Source organism: Lissotriton vulgaris, chromosome 10, assembly GCF_964263255.1.
Source record: "Lissotriton vulgaris chromosome 10, aLisVul1.2, whole genome shotgun sequence".
Classification (NCBI taxonomy): domain Eukaryota; kingdom Metazoa; phylum Chordata; class Amphibia; order Caudata; family Salamandridae; genus Lissotriton; species Lissotriton vulgaris.
Window position 1 is genome coordinate 94,857,977 of NC_141698.1, and position 17,688 is coordinate 94,875,664.

Genomic DNA, 17,688 nt, shown 5'->3' on the forward strand with positions numbered 1-17,688 from the left:
AAAAGGAGAGGAATCATCACTGATTATAGGCGGACTGGAAGATAGGAGATCTTCAGCATTTTGATTAAGCTCCCAGGGATGTAGCTAAGTCAGGAAGATCGGGAGAGGGGGTAAGAGCTTTATATTTACAACAATCATACTGGCATATAATGTTATGTTAAAATACATTATAAGTAGGGCTCCAGGTTCTATGGTATTTATTTTTTCAACATTTACGTCTGTATTTATCCATATTTATTTTTTGCCTATTTTATCTGCATTTATCCATATTAATTTTGTGTTTTGCATATAAATGAAGTTGTAAAACTGTACATTTCCATATTTATTTAACTGATAGGCGCGCACTCATACTTTGATGTCTGTCGTGTTTTAGCTATTTAAGCTGTCAAATATTACATAACAATACATCCATTGGTAAATACTAGCATGTACATATGCTGTTATTTAAATACATGTTGTCCAGTTTTTTTATTTACCATGCTGTCCATAGGCTCAGCTGCTGGCCTATAATTCATCAAAGACAGCATGGAGAGTCTCTTTAAAGAAGCACGATTTTCTGTATTTATCCACTTTAAAAAAATAAATGGAGAAAGAAAACCCATTGTTTTCTGTCTGTATTTATATGTAAAGAATATGTAAAAGCGGAAAACAGGGAGCCTTAATTATAGGACAAGCAGGGTGCAAGAGAGGAGCTAAAGAGGCGGTGGAAAGGGAGATGAATGTGGACTGGTAGAGGTACTAAGTGATAGAAAATACAATATTTCAGAAAATAACCAACATTTTTGAAGACTTACAAAACAGAGAGGTACAGAACATGCATGCTTTTTTGTCTGTAAAGATTCCTGTTGAAATCAGACAGACACTTCACCGTACCCAACTATTTACCTGAAATTGCAATTATTGGGGGGCGGGGTGTAACACCCCAAACACCCTCCTGAAACTACTCCCTTGCAGGTTCCACAAGGAAAGACTTGAGCAGAGAGGTTCATGCATCAGGGACTTGTATGGTATGTCAGGCCTTCTCACTACATTAGCTCCTTTTTACCCTGGGTAAGGACTACGGACATGGTTGTATCGGTGGGACACCTTGTCTACTTAAGCGGAGTTAGTGACCAGAACATCCTTGTGGCGATAAGAGAAAAAACAAATGAATGGGCAGGGAGGGAGTGGGGGAGCATAGAGATGTATGTTTGAGAATGGTTGAGAGTAGTGATGTTTGGAAGCCACCGTTGAACTATTCAGTCACATAATGTAGTTGTGCCAGGAAAACAAAGCAAGAACTGAACGAGGATGAGCCAATGATCTCTTCGCCAAAGCCGAAACTTAACACTTCTGTATCTTAGTACAGTACACTAACTACAAAAATATGCATACATGTTTATACTTGCTGCACAACTTTCAGCGGTCAGCCGCTTGGCACAAAGAGATTAGTAGAAAAAATGTTTAACATAAACTCTTTTTCTTAGTGTCTGCTTCATGCCTCAGTTAGAATGCTGAACAGAAATAGGGTTAAGGCTGTGAATGGTAGGATTTAGATCAACATTTCTTCAATTTACATAACTAAATATTAAAAAAAGGATAAAGGCACAATTGTGTCATCTTTTTGCAGCAGCCAACAGTTTGGCAAGCAATACGGTGCTTACCCACTGCTAAGAACAAAGAACGGGGGCATCTAAAAATAGAATTAAAGGACCAGGAGCAGGCTTTTTGTAATTACTGGTCTTTTAAATGGTTTGCTAAACATATTGATACACCTATTTCACCCAAGTATTTAGCATAAGAAATCACATTATGCCTTTTCAGGAGATTTAATAAACACATTTTCCTTCACTGCACTGTCTAAATAATTGTTCTATGCTTACACTGTAAGAATTGTTTTCGTTATTTTTTTCCTCTTTGAAAAATTGTGGTTACGGTTTTTGGCTCGGTTGTTTATTCGAGATATGTTTTTTTTTGTTTAATAATTAAAGATGGCAACAAATTTACACCTGTAGTCTTAACCTATGTTTTGAATAAGTGTACAATTTTTCAAAGAATTTGAAAACAACTCATGGGAATCTCTTAACTTGCTCAAATTCCCAGACGAACTGATACGCATATATATATTAACACACCTATAAATGTACACATATGAATTTCCATGTGTGGAAACTGAACAGGAAAGAGAATTTGCACTATGTAACTTTTTGTTCCACAGAACGAAAATATTAATGCATTGCCATGGAGAAACTTCTTTCCGTAAAGACTTATCATTTTTAGTTGTGTGCTTGCCCCATGCTGTCACTGAATAAAAATGTTGTCCTGCAGATGACAGCACGACGACCCTGGTATATGAAGGGTTGGGTTGAATGGAAAACTAATTTTTACACATTGTCAAACTAGTTTAAGATGTTTAGATGCAGTTGCTTTCAATAGAGAAAGTTTTATTGCAGGTGGAGTTAGTCGATGGGAGGCTCATAACCGAGGATGTGATGAAAAAAATGAGCAAAGATCACCAGAGTGTGCCAATTGTGTGAACCTTTAAATAGCCTAATCTAGGAAAATTGATTTAGTATCAGTAGGGTGAAAAGACATCCCGGATTTGCCTCAACAATCCCAGCGTCCTGACACTTTTTCCTGTGACACATCTATGTCCCGGTTTTTGGAAAGAGAGTCGGATGAGTGTGTACATTAACCCCTTGCATGCTGCCGCGATTCTGCGCCTGTGTGGCAAAATCGCGAGTGGGCGGGTTTATGACAGCCCACAGCCGTCGTCAGCACATGAGCGCCGTAGTGCATGACGGATGGGGGCCGTCATCAGCATGCAAGGGGTTAATCACAGCCTGGTGCAGGCTCGCGTTTCCTCCAACCCTCTCTTCACACCAGGGACGGAAGGTGAACTGTTTAAAGAGCTGCCTGCTCTGCTGCCTCCCCTCACTCATGCGGTACAGCAGGCTTTAATATGGGGTGAATCAACGTCTCATCACCCAATACTGGGATCACTTGCAGCATGCTCCTGGCGCACATCACGGAAGAAGGAATACATAACAACGCCGCTGGAGAACTGACATGGCATGTTGACGGACATTAGAGTTATTACGATGGAACTTATCATGCCTCCTTGAACACTGACAATACGGAGGATCAGGCGATATACGTCTCACATATTTGAAAACTTTGGATCTTATTGTTGATGAATCTTATATTAAGAACGACACATGTTGCGAAAGCCGTGCCTGTAAGAGAATAGTGCGCAACACGCTAGAAAGAAGCCTTGAGAAAGCCCGAATAGGGCGAAACGCGTTTTCGGCTGTGGAGCATTGTCTTTTAAGAAATAAAATTTGAACTGTCGATACAACATGGCTCTCTGGGAATGATAAAGATTATTCCAGCAAAGAACATTGATGGAGAAAGAGTGCTAAACTGCACAGAGGATAAAAGTGATTACATGTGATGTGCGCTGGTGTTTTGTTTTTGAAGGAATGTATATAATATATATCTATAGATATATATCTATAGGTATCTATCTATATCTATCTATATATATATATATAGAGAGAGCGAGAGAGAGAGAGAGAGAGATATGCACATACATATTTTAAAGTATTTTTAGTGTAGACCTTTTGTGACCATGATCCGGTCCTATTAAAAACATAGTCCTTTTCCTATGTCTATGTTTATGGTATGTCTTATGTCTATGGTTTTTCATTCGGAATATCTGGTCACCCTATCAGCCAATCAAGAATTAGTAAGTCAAACAGAGTTTCTGGGAGCTTGCAGTAAGTGGTAAACCACTAAAAGATGTCAGGTGTATGTGGCTGAGAAAGTAGTTTTTGTCATAAGCAAATTCTAAAGGGAGAGTGGAACGAAGCAAGGGTCTTATCTATAACAAATTAGCACAAGACCTCCACCTTCCATCCAAGTTCGCCTGAGTGAGGAAACCTTGCGGCCATTAGAGGCCAAATTTATAAGACCTGGTCTAAGGTGCATGGGCAGCAGATACTCATACACAATAAATCAAGATTTCTATCACTAATTAGAGCACGTATCATTACAGTTTGCTTAACTGCTAATGCTTCCTTAGTTAACATTACTTTTTTTAATAGAATCCCATATTAGCAAGAGATGATCAGCGTGCTTCACACATGGCAAGGTTTTCAGATAAATATGAAATGGTGTAAAGCAATTGGCAAATGAACCAAATCCATATCTAAGAAATGGGAGTGAACGGAAAACCTGGGACATGGTCAGTACAGTAGCAAAGGGAAATAAAAATAATAATCCACATTTGTAAAGCGCGGACAATCACCCGCAAGGGTCTCTAGGCGCTGGGGGCCGTCGGGAAAATTAAGCAAGCTATTGCCCAGAGTCACATGGTGCTGGGCTAATCTGCCACCGATGACGGGGATCGGACCGTGATCCCCAGATTCCGGAGTCAGTCACCCTGGCCGCGGCGCCACACCTCTCCCTAGGAGGGGTGGGAAGAGAAAAGAAAAGCAGCAACTGAAGAGAGAGATTATGAAAAGCAGAAAGGGTGAGGGCAGAACAGTGGGAAATAGAAGTAAGAGACAAGAGGAAGGTAAAGTAATCTGAGAGCAGGGTAATACTGAAAGAAGAAAATTTAGTAACCAGAAGAGAAGGACTAACAAAGTGCAAGAAATAGTATGGGATAAAGGTGGGAAGAAGAGCAAAGTTGTACCCACTAAAGATGGAGGAAGATGGCAGTGAATGAAAAAACCTAAAAGAAACTCAGTCCATAGCATAGTCAGTCTTTGAAATGAACTGGTCAGCTTTTGTGTTTTTTTATGATACTGCACAAGTAGCATTTAGCACACGCCTTTTCGTGATGAAAGGTAGCCATATGCCCGCTGCCTTTTCTCAAGATATCGCACATAAATGCAGACTTGTAAGAGGCACACATGAAATGTTATTCCCTCTTCTTATTCTCCAATTTCTTTGGGCAGTCTAGAGAGGCAGAGTGCTGCAAAATCCTTTAAATTTGACATGCTTGATCATGCTGCTAAGTTTCTGTGATGATACTGCCACTTGACAATCTATGGGTCACTCTCTCTCTCCCATTGCTGATGAGAAAACCAGTCTGGGGTTTGTGGTATGTCCGCATGATGAACTCACCACCACACCCACAGGGCCGGATTTAAAGTTAGGTGAACTGTTTATTTCATTGCACATGTGAAAAATATTCCGTCCGCCTTAATACAAGTCCATTGCATCCTGTTGCACTTGTTAGAAGGTGGACTAGATATCAGTCACTTTTTTGACAGAGTAACCCATCCACCAATCTCTAAACCTGGCCAATTTTTTTTAAAGTACTGGGCTTCTCAGTACACTGCCAAAGCTGCCTTCTTGGTTTTTGAGTATGTGAACTCTGCCACTGCAGAGCTCTTGATGCAAATGCTATAATTTCTTCATCACCTCTGCGCCTCTTTTGTAATGCATCCACTCCAAACCCAAAGCTGCTAGCATCAGTCATAATTATGCTCACATTGCTGTCTTCACCTAGTTTCCAAGGTGGGGTGGAAACAATGCCCTGTTTGATCTGCCCAAAGGCTGCATTACACTCTTCACACCAAACACATTTCTAGTAATTTTACGCAACACCGCAGTTTTGCTGCCAAACTGTGGAAGAATCCTGGTGCAGTAATCAACAAGCCCCAAACATAACTTTAGTTGGTACTTGTCCTTGGGCAAAGTAGCATTTCCTATGGCACTTGAGTTTTCATCTTTAGGTTCAATCACTTTGGCTGAAACTTTATGCCTAAGGTGATCCACACCCTCCTAGGCCTATTTACACTTTCTAGCAATAACCCATTCTCCTTAGGAATATCCAACGCTTTTCTCGCCCTATCTGTCCACTTTCCTCATATGAAAACATATGCCAGGAATGTAAGGAGGCTTGAGGAAAAGTAAGCAGAAGAACCCCCTAGAAAGAGTATACTTACCTCAACAAAAGGAAGCAAAAAAGGATTCTTACATGAAACTACTTACCATTATGAAATTCAATTTCAGAGCTGTAGTCACTCCAAATGCCTCCGTAGTATCCTTGGGGTTTTACTCGAATTTTAGCAACATAGGAACCGCCCAGCGTTAGCTGACTTCTACTTATTTCAAATCGCGATTCCATTCGGTCATGGAGAACAATGTATTTCTAAAAAGTTAAAAAAGATTGTTTATGAGCTGGTTCATTTCTTCGTGCACCATCTTACCTGTGCCATGTTTACAGATACAGGTACTTTTCAGCATGCCAACTGCCCACAAATCAGAATTACAGCATTACCACACACACAAATGTAGCCACTACACAATTTTGACCAGGTAAAAGCTAGAGTTCAGTGTGTGAAAAAAAAATCAGCATTTTGTGATTTTACCCACCAATGTCAGGGAGAAAACGTGGGATTACCACATAATCCGCCATGTGGAGCAATAGAACTCAGCGTAACGTGGGAACACCAAACCCACAAAATGCCTGAGCCTACAATATCTGTATCTGAGCAGGTGTGGCACTATCATACCAAAAATACCACCCTTTCTTTTGTAACCCGTTTCAAGTTTCTCGCCCATCAGTTCCGTGAAGTATTAGTATCATATGGTATTCTGAAGTTTCAGGATTTACTTACAATTAAATCAACACATGGCAAGCACATCAGTGTGGCTTTCATGCACATCATAACTAAATGTTTCTGCTTCTTCAGTCAAGCTGCTTGTATGATTCCTACAGCACAGCAAAGAGTTGATCAAAAGACCACTGTGAACCCATGGCAACACTTCTTTCCTTCAGGATTATGGGGCATATGTAGGAAGGCTTTTGCGATTCGCAAACGCTGGAATTCGCAGAATTCCGGCGTTTGCGGATCGCAAACGGCCATTTGGTATGTAGGTGCCACATAGCAAAATAAGGAATCGAAAAAATTGCAATTCCTTATTTTGCTCAAGCATTTAATGAATCGCAATTTTGTGTTTCCTTAAATGCTATGTAGGGGTGACTTTTAAAATGCGATTTGGGCTTTTTTTTTTGTTAAATTCAAAGTGCCGTGTGGCGCACAGACATGCCCTTAGGGCATGTATGTGCGCCACATGTACTTACAGGCACATTCCAGGAGTGCAACAGGTCGCCTTTGGACACCCTGGCACCCTTGGAATTGTGATTCTCAAACTGCGATTTTCTCATAGAAAATCGCAATTTGAGAATGTATCCCCATTCATTCCTATGGGTCTCTTGGCCCATAGGAATGAATGGGACACTCATTCCTTAATTGCGATTCACAATTTGCTAATCGCAATTAAGGAATTTTAGCAATTCGCAAAAAAAAATCGATTTTTTACCTACATTCCATTTTGCAATTCTCAAATAGCGATTCCTTAAAAAATTTGAGAATCGCAAAATGGAAATTACCTACATATGCCCCTATAACATTTGTTTACAATATATTTGGTATTTAAAATAAAATTCGAGCAGTGTTATTCTGCTTCCCCCCACAGTTTTGTTATTTCACTAGAAATTATGGTGTAAATCACTAATAACTTTGGTACAGTTTGAAGAACCTGCCCACAAATCTCTGAAGCAAACATATACACTCCTCAGTTGAGTCTACTACCTTCTAAATCAATGTTTTGTAGCTGTTTGACTGCTGTGGACTCCCACCTAATCATTACTCGAACCTGGGACCCTTGATGAATCATTACTGGAAACCAGAGACCCCCACTGAGTTATTACTGGAAGCCGGGGACCCTGGCCTAAAAGTTTTCGATAATATGTACCGTCAAACAAAACACAAACAAAATACAGAAACAAACAATTATCAAACTAATACACAAATGATGGAATATTTTACCTAATTCACAAACACATATAAAGAAATGTAATGGGAAGGTTGGAACGTGTCTAGATTGTATTAAGACCACTCTTTGTCTACACCATATTCTGTTTAATGCATTTGCACTGCTCCCACGAATCACTCCGAGGAGATTTCCTTTTAGCCACCAATTTCAAATTCCTTCACATTACAGAACATTTACAAAATATAAATTTTACATTTGCTTCTTTATTTATATACACATTATTACTTAGGTTTGTAGCAGGACAATGACTGAAAAAGCATACGGCAAATCATGTTATTTAGGGCAGTTCTAAGTAGAAGAATAATTTACCTCACTAGGGTCCTCTTTGTTGTAATAGAAAATTTCAAATTTCAGGTAATGGCCGATAACTTCTTCCTTTCTGTATTTCTTATCCCAGTGCAAAATGGGGTCACCATTTTTATTATATTCAACTGTAAGATTTCCAGGTGTTTTTGGCTTAACTGTTTTGGAAAAATAGATTAAGTTGACAGATGAACTCTATGAAACCATAAATCCAGCATCTCAAGACACATGACAGCTTTGATAAATGCTCACTCCTTTCTTTTACAAACTGAGAAATAATTAAATTGGAGATTTTCTAAAAACTGTGGTTTGAAAAACAGGTAATTAAGGTAACCACATCACCTGCAATGTGAATACTGGCCCACTATTCACCCAAGGTGAGAAGCACATAATAAACTAGCATGGGAGACCTGGATACATTGATTGGGTCACAACTATAGCCCTTACAGTTTGTGTTTAACATGCTAAAGCATCCTTTTGAACTAGTTAATGTGTTGGCCATACATGTTTCTTACATGAAGTAAGGTAAAATCTTTAGACACATTTTTCTTATAAGCTCGCTATTCATAAATCTAGTTTCTCAATACCTTCTCCATCCAGGTTCTCTCGAAACACACAAGAGCAGGGCAAGTGACAGAATTAAACAAGGATAAATGTTAGGCACTCAACAGATGTTTGTCCAGCATTCTTTTCTACATCTGCACTGTCTTCTCTGGGCTGACACCTGAAACCTCCATGACAACCTGTGACTGTGTAGCAGTTCACATCTGCCTCAAAGCATCTCACTGTGGTCAACAGGAGGCTTTGCAAGAAATGCAAATGAAAACAAATAACTGGTTCTAGTCTCCTGTACTCTAATGTTGTCCAGTGTGTATTCAGAGTGGACGGCCATTTTCCATAACTACACATGAAACAAACTTACATAGTTTAAATGTAGCTCACTCAATAGTGGTTTCGCTGAAAATGGTGTGCGCCTGGGGAACTAATTGTACACCCTTGAGTTAATTCTTTACTGCGTAAAAAACAGTCATGTTCCAGGTTAAAGAAGACTTTCAGAGGCTGGAAGATGCCCTACAGAATTCTGCCTGCAGCTCTGTTCAAGCCTCTGTCTACCCTGTAGCATTTATTTTTATATTTGATTTGGTATAATCAATTAAAAGCAAAGCTCAGAGGTGACCTCCTGTGACATCTCCTTTGAATGAAATAAGACATTACTGCTCAGTCCCAGATGTTCCATACTTTAAAAAAACAACTGTTAGCAATGTGTACAAACATAAAAACACAACAGGAACAGGCTAGCTGAAGTGGATTTACGTTTGAATGACTTACTCGTAATATAGGGATAGATGGTTTCATTTGCTAGTATTTTTCCAAAAGACTGTATCTGTATCAGATACACATCTCCCGCATTAAACTGGGTGACCGGGGCTGTGCAGACACACTTGTCCGCCACAATGAAGCCATCAATTTTGACATTTTCTGGAATACAGGTGTTATATCTGGAAAAGCAAAGGAGACCATAATAAACATTCAATATATTTCAGAAAGAAAAAGCTGTCAGAGTGCAATGTCTTTAAATCCTGACTTTGAACTATAATATAGAGACAACCAAGACAAAATACTAGGATAAAAACATTTAAAAAAATGGAAGTTGATACAGTTTTCATTTAAATGATGTGCACTTTATTGGATTCATATTAAACTGATGAAATGTATGTATGCTTTACATTGAAAGTGAGAATCACCCCAAGTCATTATAAATGTGGATCCCTTGTACATTAATCAGGTATGTTTCGCTGCCCTCCTATGTTCAAATCTGTACTAGTCCATCAGTAACCATTCACTACAGATGTAAATCAATCTTTGACGAACTCTAGTTGAGGACACAATACATTTTTTTTAAACTTATATTTCAGTAATTTTCAACATTTCCATATCAGTTCATCAGCAAAGATCGAATACAATTTTCCATAACAGGGAAGGAAAATGCTACTTACCAGTTTGCATCTGTTCTTGGCATGTAGAGCTGCAGAGTTATCAAAGAAACAGTGTTCCCTGGGTAGTGTCTTTTCTATTCAAATTCTTACAACCAATCACATCATTCGGTTCTGGTTTTTGTTCTCTATACCACAGTCAGTCTTACTCCCCCTGTATCACCCTTATATATGTTAGTAGAACCACAAATACAATCTCAAGTTTAAGAATAGTTATCCACAGTATTTATAAAAAAGATATTTAAAAAAAGATTTTCAATTTAAAACACATCAGTTCATTGGCATAGGTAAGTTCTTCTTAATACAGTGCCTAATGCTCATCAACAATTCATTGCACAGATTTTATCACAAAAACACTGTATAAAAACAATTTAATTAAAAGGTTATATTTATCCCAACAAGGTTGTCAACGCGTTTCGGTGGATTCGGCGGTGAGCCCCACCTTCTTCAGGACAATTTAAAAAAAACATTCATCTTCCTTTAGTATGCTCAGTATCCTTTTATACATATATATATATACATATATATAGTATCATTTTATTAATCTGTTATTACTTTTCAATGCTGGTTATGTTCAGTCCCAGTCAATAATGTAGGATGGTCCTACACGAGAGGAAAGGCACAGCGGTTACGTGTGACACGGAAGTACTCCAGGCCTACGTGAAAGATATGGACAATTCATAAAGTCCAATAAAAGAGGAAGAGACACCTAGGAGATGTGACTCCAGCGTTCTTGATTAAGAGACAAGAAAAAACGGCTCACAGGGCACACAATTTTAGCTGCATCAGACTGAAGGCAGAGCCACCAGGAAGCAAAAGGCTGCTGATCTTTTAAATAAAAAAAACGACCACAGCATTTTCAGACTATATAAGCAGATCACACCAAGAAGTACTCTCGTAAAGGAACAAAGGAAAAAAGACTGGCATAATGGATTGGGTACAATTCTAGTTGATGCTTTGTCTAAAATGGGTGCAATAACAGTGAAAACTGTGGCAGTCAATGTTTTATGTTGGGAATATTTCAGGTGCTGCAACTTGCAAACCAGGCTTCACAAACCAGCAGAATATTTTAGAAGGGTCAACATTCAGGAATACAAGAGCAGGAAAATCAGATAACAAAGGAATAATATATGATCTTGAAACCTTAACATATACAGTCCAGGGAAGGGTTGGGTAGAGATTCGCTGATCAAGAATGAACAGGAGGGAACCACAATTGGTCAGTGTGACAACTCGGATAGCAGCTTTTAGATTTCTGTTGCAGATCTTTAGTTGAGTAGGAGATGGTGCTGAGGCAATCGTGTCCTTTTAATTATTGAAGTGAAACCTTTGATGCAGTCGGAAGCCATTCCATAGGCAATGAAAGTCATTAAAGTTTTGTTTTACGTCACTTTTTGATTTCAAACTGCACTGCCGTGCAGCTCAAAGATTTCAACATTGGATTCATCCATAATCAGATACCCACCTATTAATGGATATTGGGAATACTAATAATGAGCTGTTTTTTTAAAGTTTGCAACTCCGATATGAAAGGAGGAGCACAGAGCGGTCTCATCACAAGCTCTCCTACTTTTCAATGCAGCTAAAGAACATGATATAATGGAGGCCCAGTGGAAAAGAACACCATCAAGCACAAGCATTACAACATGAACAAATTAACAATACTAAGCTGTAGGGAGAGGACAAAGTACATTAAAGAGGTAAGAGGGCTGGAAACGTACGGCCAGCAGTTTGCAAAAAAACCTATGTTGTAATACCCATTTCTATAACACAAACTTCAGCCCACATTACTTCTTTTGTGTTCTGGGTCACACATATTTTGCAAAGTCAGTCAATGGCTTACATGCTGAATATGGAAGGAAAGGAGGAGTTTCTTATCCTCAAATATTTTAGCTTTAGAACACTCAGCATGCAGTCTAGTTGCTGCTTAAGCAGGGAGAAATTTGAGAAAATGTGGTAGTGCTGTTGAGGGCCCCAGAGAGACAATAGTGAATCAGTTTTTCTGATTTCTAAGGTGTTCCTCTGAGGAAATGAAAGGCTGGTGTTGCAGTCATAAGTTGGGGAAATAATTTTCAATATGTCAACCACCGACACTTTGATGAATTCAAATAGGAAAAAGCAATATTATATAAGAACAAGTGGAGAAGCATGTGTAAGGCTTCTGCATAATATAAATCATAGGTACATTGATACAGTGAACTTCATCTTGCCAAACCTTCCTTCAAAATCCCTCCCAGGAGGTCACGCTGTAAACATGATTACAGTAACTTTTCCTCTCTTGTCAGTGCCCCTCTGGTACAGTTTATTACTACTCTGCTATGACCACTCTCAGCTGTCATTCATCTGCTAGTGGGAAACCCCACTGTTGGTAAACAAATATTTCTAGGGATAAAAACTGACCATAGTAAAGAATATTGTCTGCTAAGAGGGTTGTGAAAATTGAAAGGGGAGGGATAATGCCACTTCTGTAAAAACTAGACAGGTGTCATTACCTGTGAGTCTGAAAACAAATACATCATAATCTATCCACATCACCCTTTCATTAATGAGGACCAGAGATATTCAGCATGACAAATGTTACAGTATTTAGTACACGGTATTCATACTTTGATGTAGGGGTTGGCTGGCATAATCTCCATCCAGTAGAGTAATAGATCCAGATTACCTGCATCACTAATGGTGAAATCTCTACTGTATTTTAGTTTCCCCATGCTTTATAGGAGGTTTCTCTAACAAAGTGATTATTTCCACCACAGCAGGAGGCACTTTGGGTGGGGTGGACAGGGGGGAGGGAGAAATGGCTGCCACAGAAATACTGCCATGGTGGAGGGGAGTGGTCACTGCAGCTAGTCAGAACCAATTGCTGAGGTAGAGGTGCATCTGCTGGCAGTGCAGGAACATCTAAACAGAGTGACTTGACCTCTGAATGGAGGGATGAAATATCTCCTCTATTGTTGGTAGATTTTCTATTACTACTCGCCAAATTAAGCCATTGGTCTTGAAAACTGTGTGATTGTCCATACATCCCCATAGACTTAGGTGTAACATAGGAAGATATTATTCACTGCTATGGTGACTATGGAATCACCTCCAAGGAATTGCACGGAGGTAATGTAGTTCAATAACTGCATTGTGAAAGGACTGGCTAACACAAACAGAGGAGTCACAGTAGTGGGGAGAGGTGTGGTGCCACAGCCAGGGCGACTGACGTTGGAATCTGGGGATCACGGTTCAATCCCCGCTCCAGCGGCAGGTTAGCCCAGCACCATGTGACTCTGGGCAATAGCTTGCTTAATCTTCCCGACGGCCCCCAGTGCCTAGGACCCTTACGGGGGAGTGTTTGCGCTTTACAAATGTGGATTATTATTATTATTAGTAGTAGTAGTGGGTCCAAAACTGATCTATAGTTGAAGTACTGCATTTTGCAGTTAGCACTAAATCTGGTGGCAAGAATCATAGTGACAATCCTGATTGAACTGGGGTTACCTAATGATTTGCTCCTCGATTACTAGTCGGCCATAGAATTCCAATCCTCATGCAAAGGTTTCAGCACAGGAATCGGAATTACAATTAATGCTGACATTAGTGCATTCAACTAATTATCAGATGCGATGAACTACACTCTGCTGCAATTTCCCAGAGTTTCATTTTCCCTGGTCAAACTAGTAAAAATGTACTGGGGGGGTGAGGGAGGGGATACTTGGCAATTACCAGGGCATGCAGAAATCATTGTCAAATTTGCACATTATGCCACATTTCTAAGTGTGAACTTGGAAAAGGAGGTATTTACCTGTGTTACTGTGTCAGTGTTTGCTGCATCCCATAATTATCTCATGTCCCTCAAAACACCTTTCTCATTGGGACCTCAGTGTTTAAGACTGGGTAATAAATCCTACTGGTCCATAACGTGGTCACTTCCCACTTTTCTTTTTACTAGTACCATTTTAATTAGATTTACCCTTCAGCTATGACGTTTCGCTGCACCACTAATGTGGTAAAACTTTATCAAACAAGCGGTTTTGCTGCTAAATGCTGGATAGTGATGCACAGAATTAACACTCAAGCTCTAAACTGCATAGGCATCAAGGGGTGGTCTAAGGATGACATCAAAACAATAAACTGGTCACATTGACCTGGCAGGGTCTTTCTATATTCTCGATGCATCTCTATTTTTCACAAGAGCCTTTTCATATTAACTGCTACATCTGCCCAAGACATATAAGGAATAAATATGACCTGAAGACTATTTAATATAGTTCCAATTTGTATTCATCAAAATACATACGGCTTGGAAAATAGATTCTACAGGGAAAAAGCACAGAAAAATAGAATAAAGAGAACAATAATAGTACTAGTGTTATTTCTGGATGCCTCAGCAAGTCAATACAAATACAAATATGACTTCTGCAAAGCAAGGGTGTTCTTTGTTATATAAACATTGCATATTGTCAGAGCTTCATAAGCACACTTGGTTGCAGTCCACTTTGTGCATAAATGTCAATTTCATACTGGTCCCTGCCAGAAGCTGTCATCCACATCTTACAAGACAGCCAGAATGAGTACGAAGGGGTACAGGTTGCTCTTGTGGAATGTGTCAATTACAAAAGCATTTATGAGTAAGGAAGCAATACTACAGGAGTACACTTTTATGTACTCTTACATGCTTTGGTGAATCCACCTGGGAGGGTCCCCTCCCTCTTTTCAAAAGCGTAAAGAGGGCAAATAAGTTTCTATTTGTACTAACTGTATATGAATATTCTCTGAAAATTACCATTTTATTCCCACTTTAGATGTTTTAGGACCAATTCGCAAAGGCTTGTAACAGTAAACAAAGTACTACCAAAAATTGACATTTTAGATAAAAAAAAGAAAATGTTGTTTATGTGCCCTTTTGTGGTTTCAATGTTGTTTATTTATTTATCATTTATTGAAGTATTTTGTTACTTTTCTCGCTATTTTTGACTTGCAGGATGTTCCTTTAGCGTACCAGCTGAGTTTTCAAATGAGTAAGGAAGGGAGCATTCGTCGTACAACCTTAAAAACAGGGAGGACGAGTGAAGGTTTATCAGCTCTAGTGTTTAGATCAAGTCAATACTAAGTGGCTGCATATGGCTCCACCAGCAGAAGACACAAGGCTGCCTTTAGGACCAACAAATAAACCCCAACGGCACAGGTCTTGGTGGCAACAATCATCTCACCTTGGATGTCAATGATATTTGCCTTGGCTCTCTCTACTGTGGTTCAGAAATGAAAGTGAGTACTTGTCTTATATTACTCAAAATATGTGGGATCTCTAGGGACAAAAGTCTGGGAGCACTCACTGTAGTCCCTGAGTCTGTATGTCAACAGTCTACGAACAACATTGCCCAAAGTTACGACTGAAACTTACTTCAATGCAATGATCTCTCGTTCATAGATCATGCGGTACCGATTCGCACAGGTGGTGTCCAAATCCGTCGCCTTCCAAGTACATTCCATCTTTTTGTCATAGTCATTGAAACACTGCAAATTTCTTATCTGACCATCTGTTTTACCTAGAGAGAAACAACAAACAATGAAACAATCATGCACCAGAGTCCAGATGAAGCAATGGTTAGATACTTTGCATTCTCCAGAACAGCAATAACATTTTATCTTATTTTCACTTCCTCTTTTGTACTACTCTTTTACATAAGACCACCCCTAGCGCTCCATGTCAACAATCCCAGAAGCATGTCTGAACTGGGCAGGACATTTAACTCCAAAGGGTCAGTGTTAACAAAAATGTGGAGCTTGCACACATATTCTTTTAGAAATTTGCCCGGCATTGGCAGCCATTTGGGGGCCACAAGCCTCTTCTATAATACTGCATGTGCCTTTGGTGTTAGCACGTGGGAAATTTCAAGGGAGCGCATAAGGGCAAGCAGGGGAATTCTCCTGGCTTGTGCACATACAAAAGCCAGTGCAAATGCAATTTGTTTCTGCGAGGATGCCTTTGACGTGTATCACTGTACCTTGGGAGTAAAACTGCACCAAACAGGCCGACACCGATCTGGTGTTGCTTGTGTGCCCACTCAGAGGTGCCTGACCCGGTAGTTAGGGCTGAGCTGTTCCTACATAAGCAGGACTAGGGCTGATTTGCATATGGCTGATTTCTGTCTGAGATGCCAAGGTGGGCTAAAAAGAAAACACAAAAAAACCCACCACAGACTGGAATGCAGCTATAAAGTAATTATCAGAGGCTAAAATCAATTCAAGATATCCAACCATTACTTTGTTTTACTTTTATCCAGCCACAAGGTGGCAGACATTTTTATAGACCTCCAGGGGTTTACCTGGATCTCTGGGAATCTATCATTTTAAACTAAAAAGCTTTGGCTGAGTAACAGAGAATCAAGATTATATCTTGTCAAGGTCTGTGCAAGATGGCGGAGTGAAAATATCAAACATCAGCTTTGCTAAATATTCTTTCTTTTAGTAAGCCTCGTTTTACAGACCTTTTAGTCACATTACGTCCTATAAAATGTTCTGCACACCAGTTTCCCAGTCAGGCAAACTCTCGGTCCATCCATTCTATTAAAGTCGGGCAAACTGCCATGCCTCAGCCTACAGGAAAAACCATAAACCGACGGCTCACGGCTATTGGTCCATGTACCCCAAACCGTTTTATATTGAGCTGACGTTCATCACACTGTTTTTCCTGTTCAGGACCACCAGAATAAGCCTAGAGGTCCCGGACAGAATTTTTTAAAATGCCCTGCACAAGCTGGGAGAAATTTTCCAGGGTGTCTGTGTAATTAGTTTTTTTTTTTATAAACTCCAACTTTGGAAGATTGTTTATGGAAAACAAAAAGCTCTACTGCGCAGCCACATAAAACATGCCGGCTACTAATCATCAGGGGATCCAGCATGATGGTATCTCCTCTGAAGGCAGATATCTCTACATAGGGCAGGCGGTCATCCATCATGGTGGCAGAGGTTTAAACCTTTGTGACCCTGGCGGCACGCCGGAGCGTCCAACAATCCGTAATAAGGTTATTAGTTGGTTACTCCATGTCCCACTGAACTCAAAATTAATGTGCACACCTCAGTTGTTTCAAAATGAGAAGAAAATGCGAATGAGAATCTAAAACCCTACAGTGTAAAAGGCACACAAAGTTGTGCTTAAACATCAGGTGTTCCATGCTTCAGGCATCCTTATTATTACAAGTGATGCACATTGCCCAACTTATTGTAAGTAACAAGGACCCCCGGATTGTAATAGAAATACAATTCCTAGGACAGAGCAATACACAATGAAAAATAACTTCCTAGGCAATGATTATATATGAAACATTTCTTAGTGCATGTGTCTAGTTAAAGTAACTGAATGTAACAACAGAGTAATTAAAAAATACAAAAATGTATTCATCACATATCAAATCTCACAAAGTATAAAATCCGTATTATTCTGTAAAAACATACAGTGATGATATTATTTCGCTTCTTTCATTTTTCCTAGTTGCAAATCAACTCGTATTTTATGTTTTAGATTTCTTTGTCTAAAAGGAACATAAAATGAAGGCATACCAGGTCAA

The 17,688-nt window shown here is 39.5% G+C and overlaps 1 pseudogene across 1 annotated transcript in view; it reads right to left on the bottom strand.

The window, feature by feature from the left end:
• Nucleotides 1-17,688, bottom strand: part of LOC147684744 (uncharacterized) — a 79,524-nt pseudogene that overhangs the window by 40,707 nt on the left and 21,129 nt on the right. The window contains exons 3-6 of the transcript XR_015300657.1: nt 15,522-15,666; nt 9,469-9,638; nt 8,146-8,297; nt 5,986-6,145 (exon numbers count right to left, since the gene is read on the bottom strand). The product of XR_015300657.1 is annotated as an uncharacterized LOC147684744 (transcript). The remainder of the gene's footprint in view (nt 1-5,985; nt 6,146-8,145; nt 8,298-9,468; nt 9,639-15,521; nt 15,667-17,688) is intronic.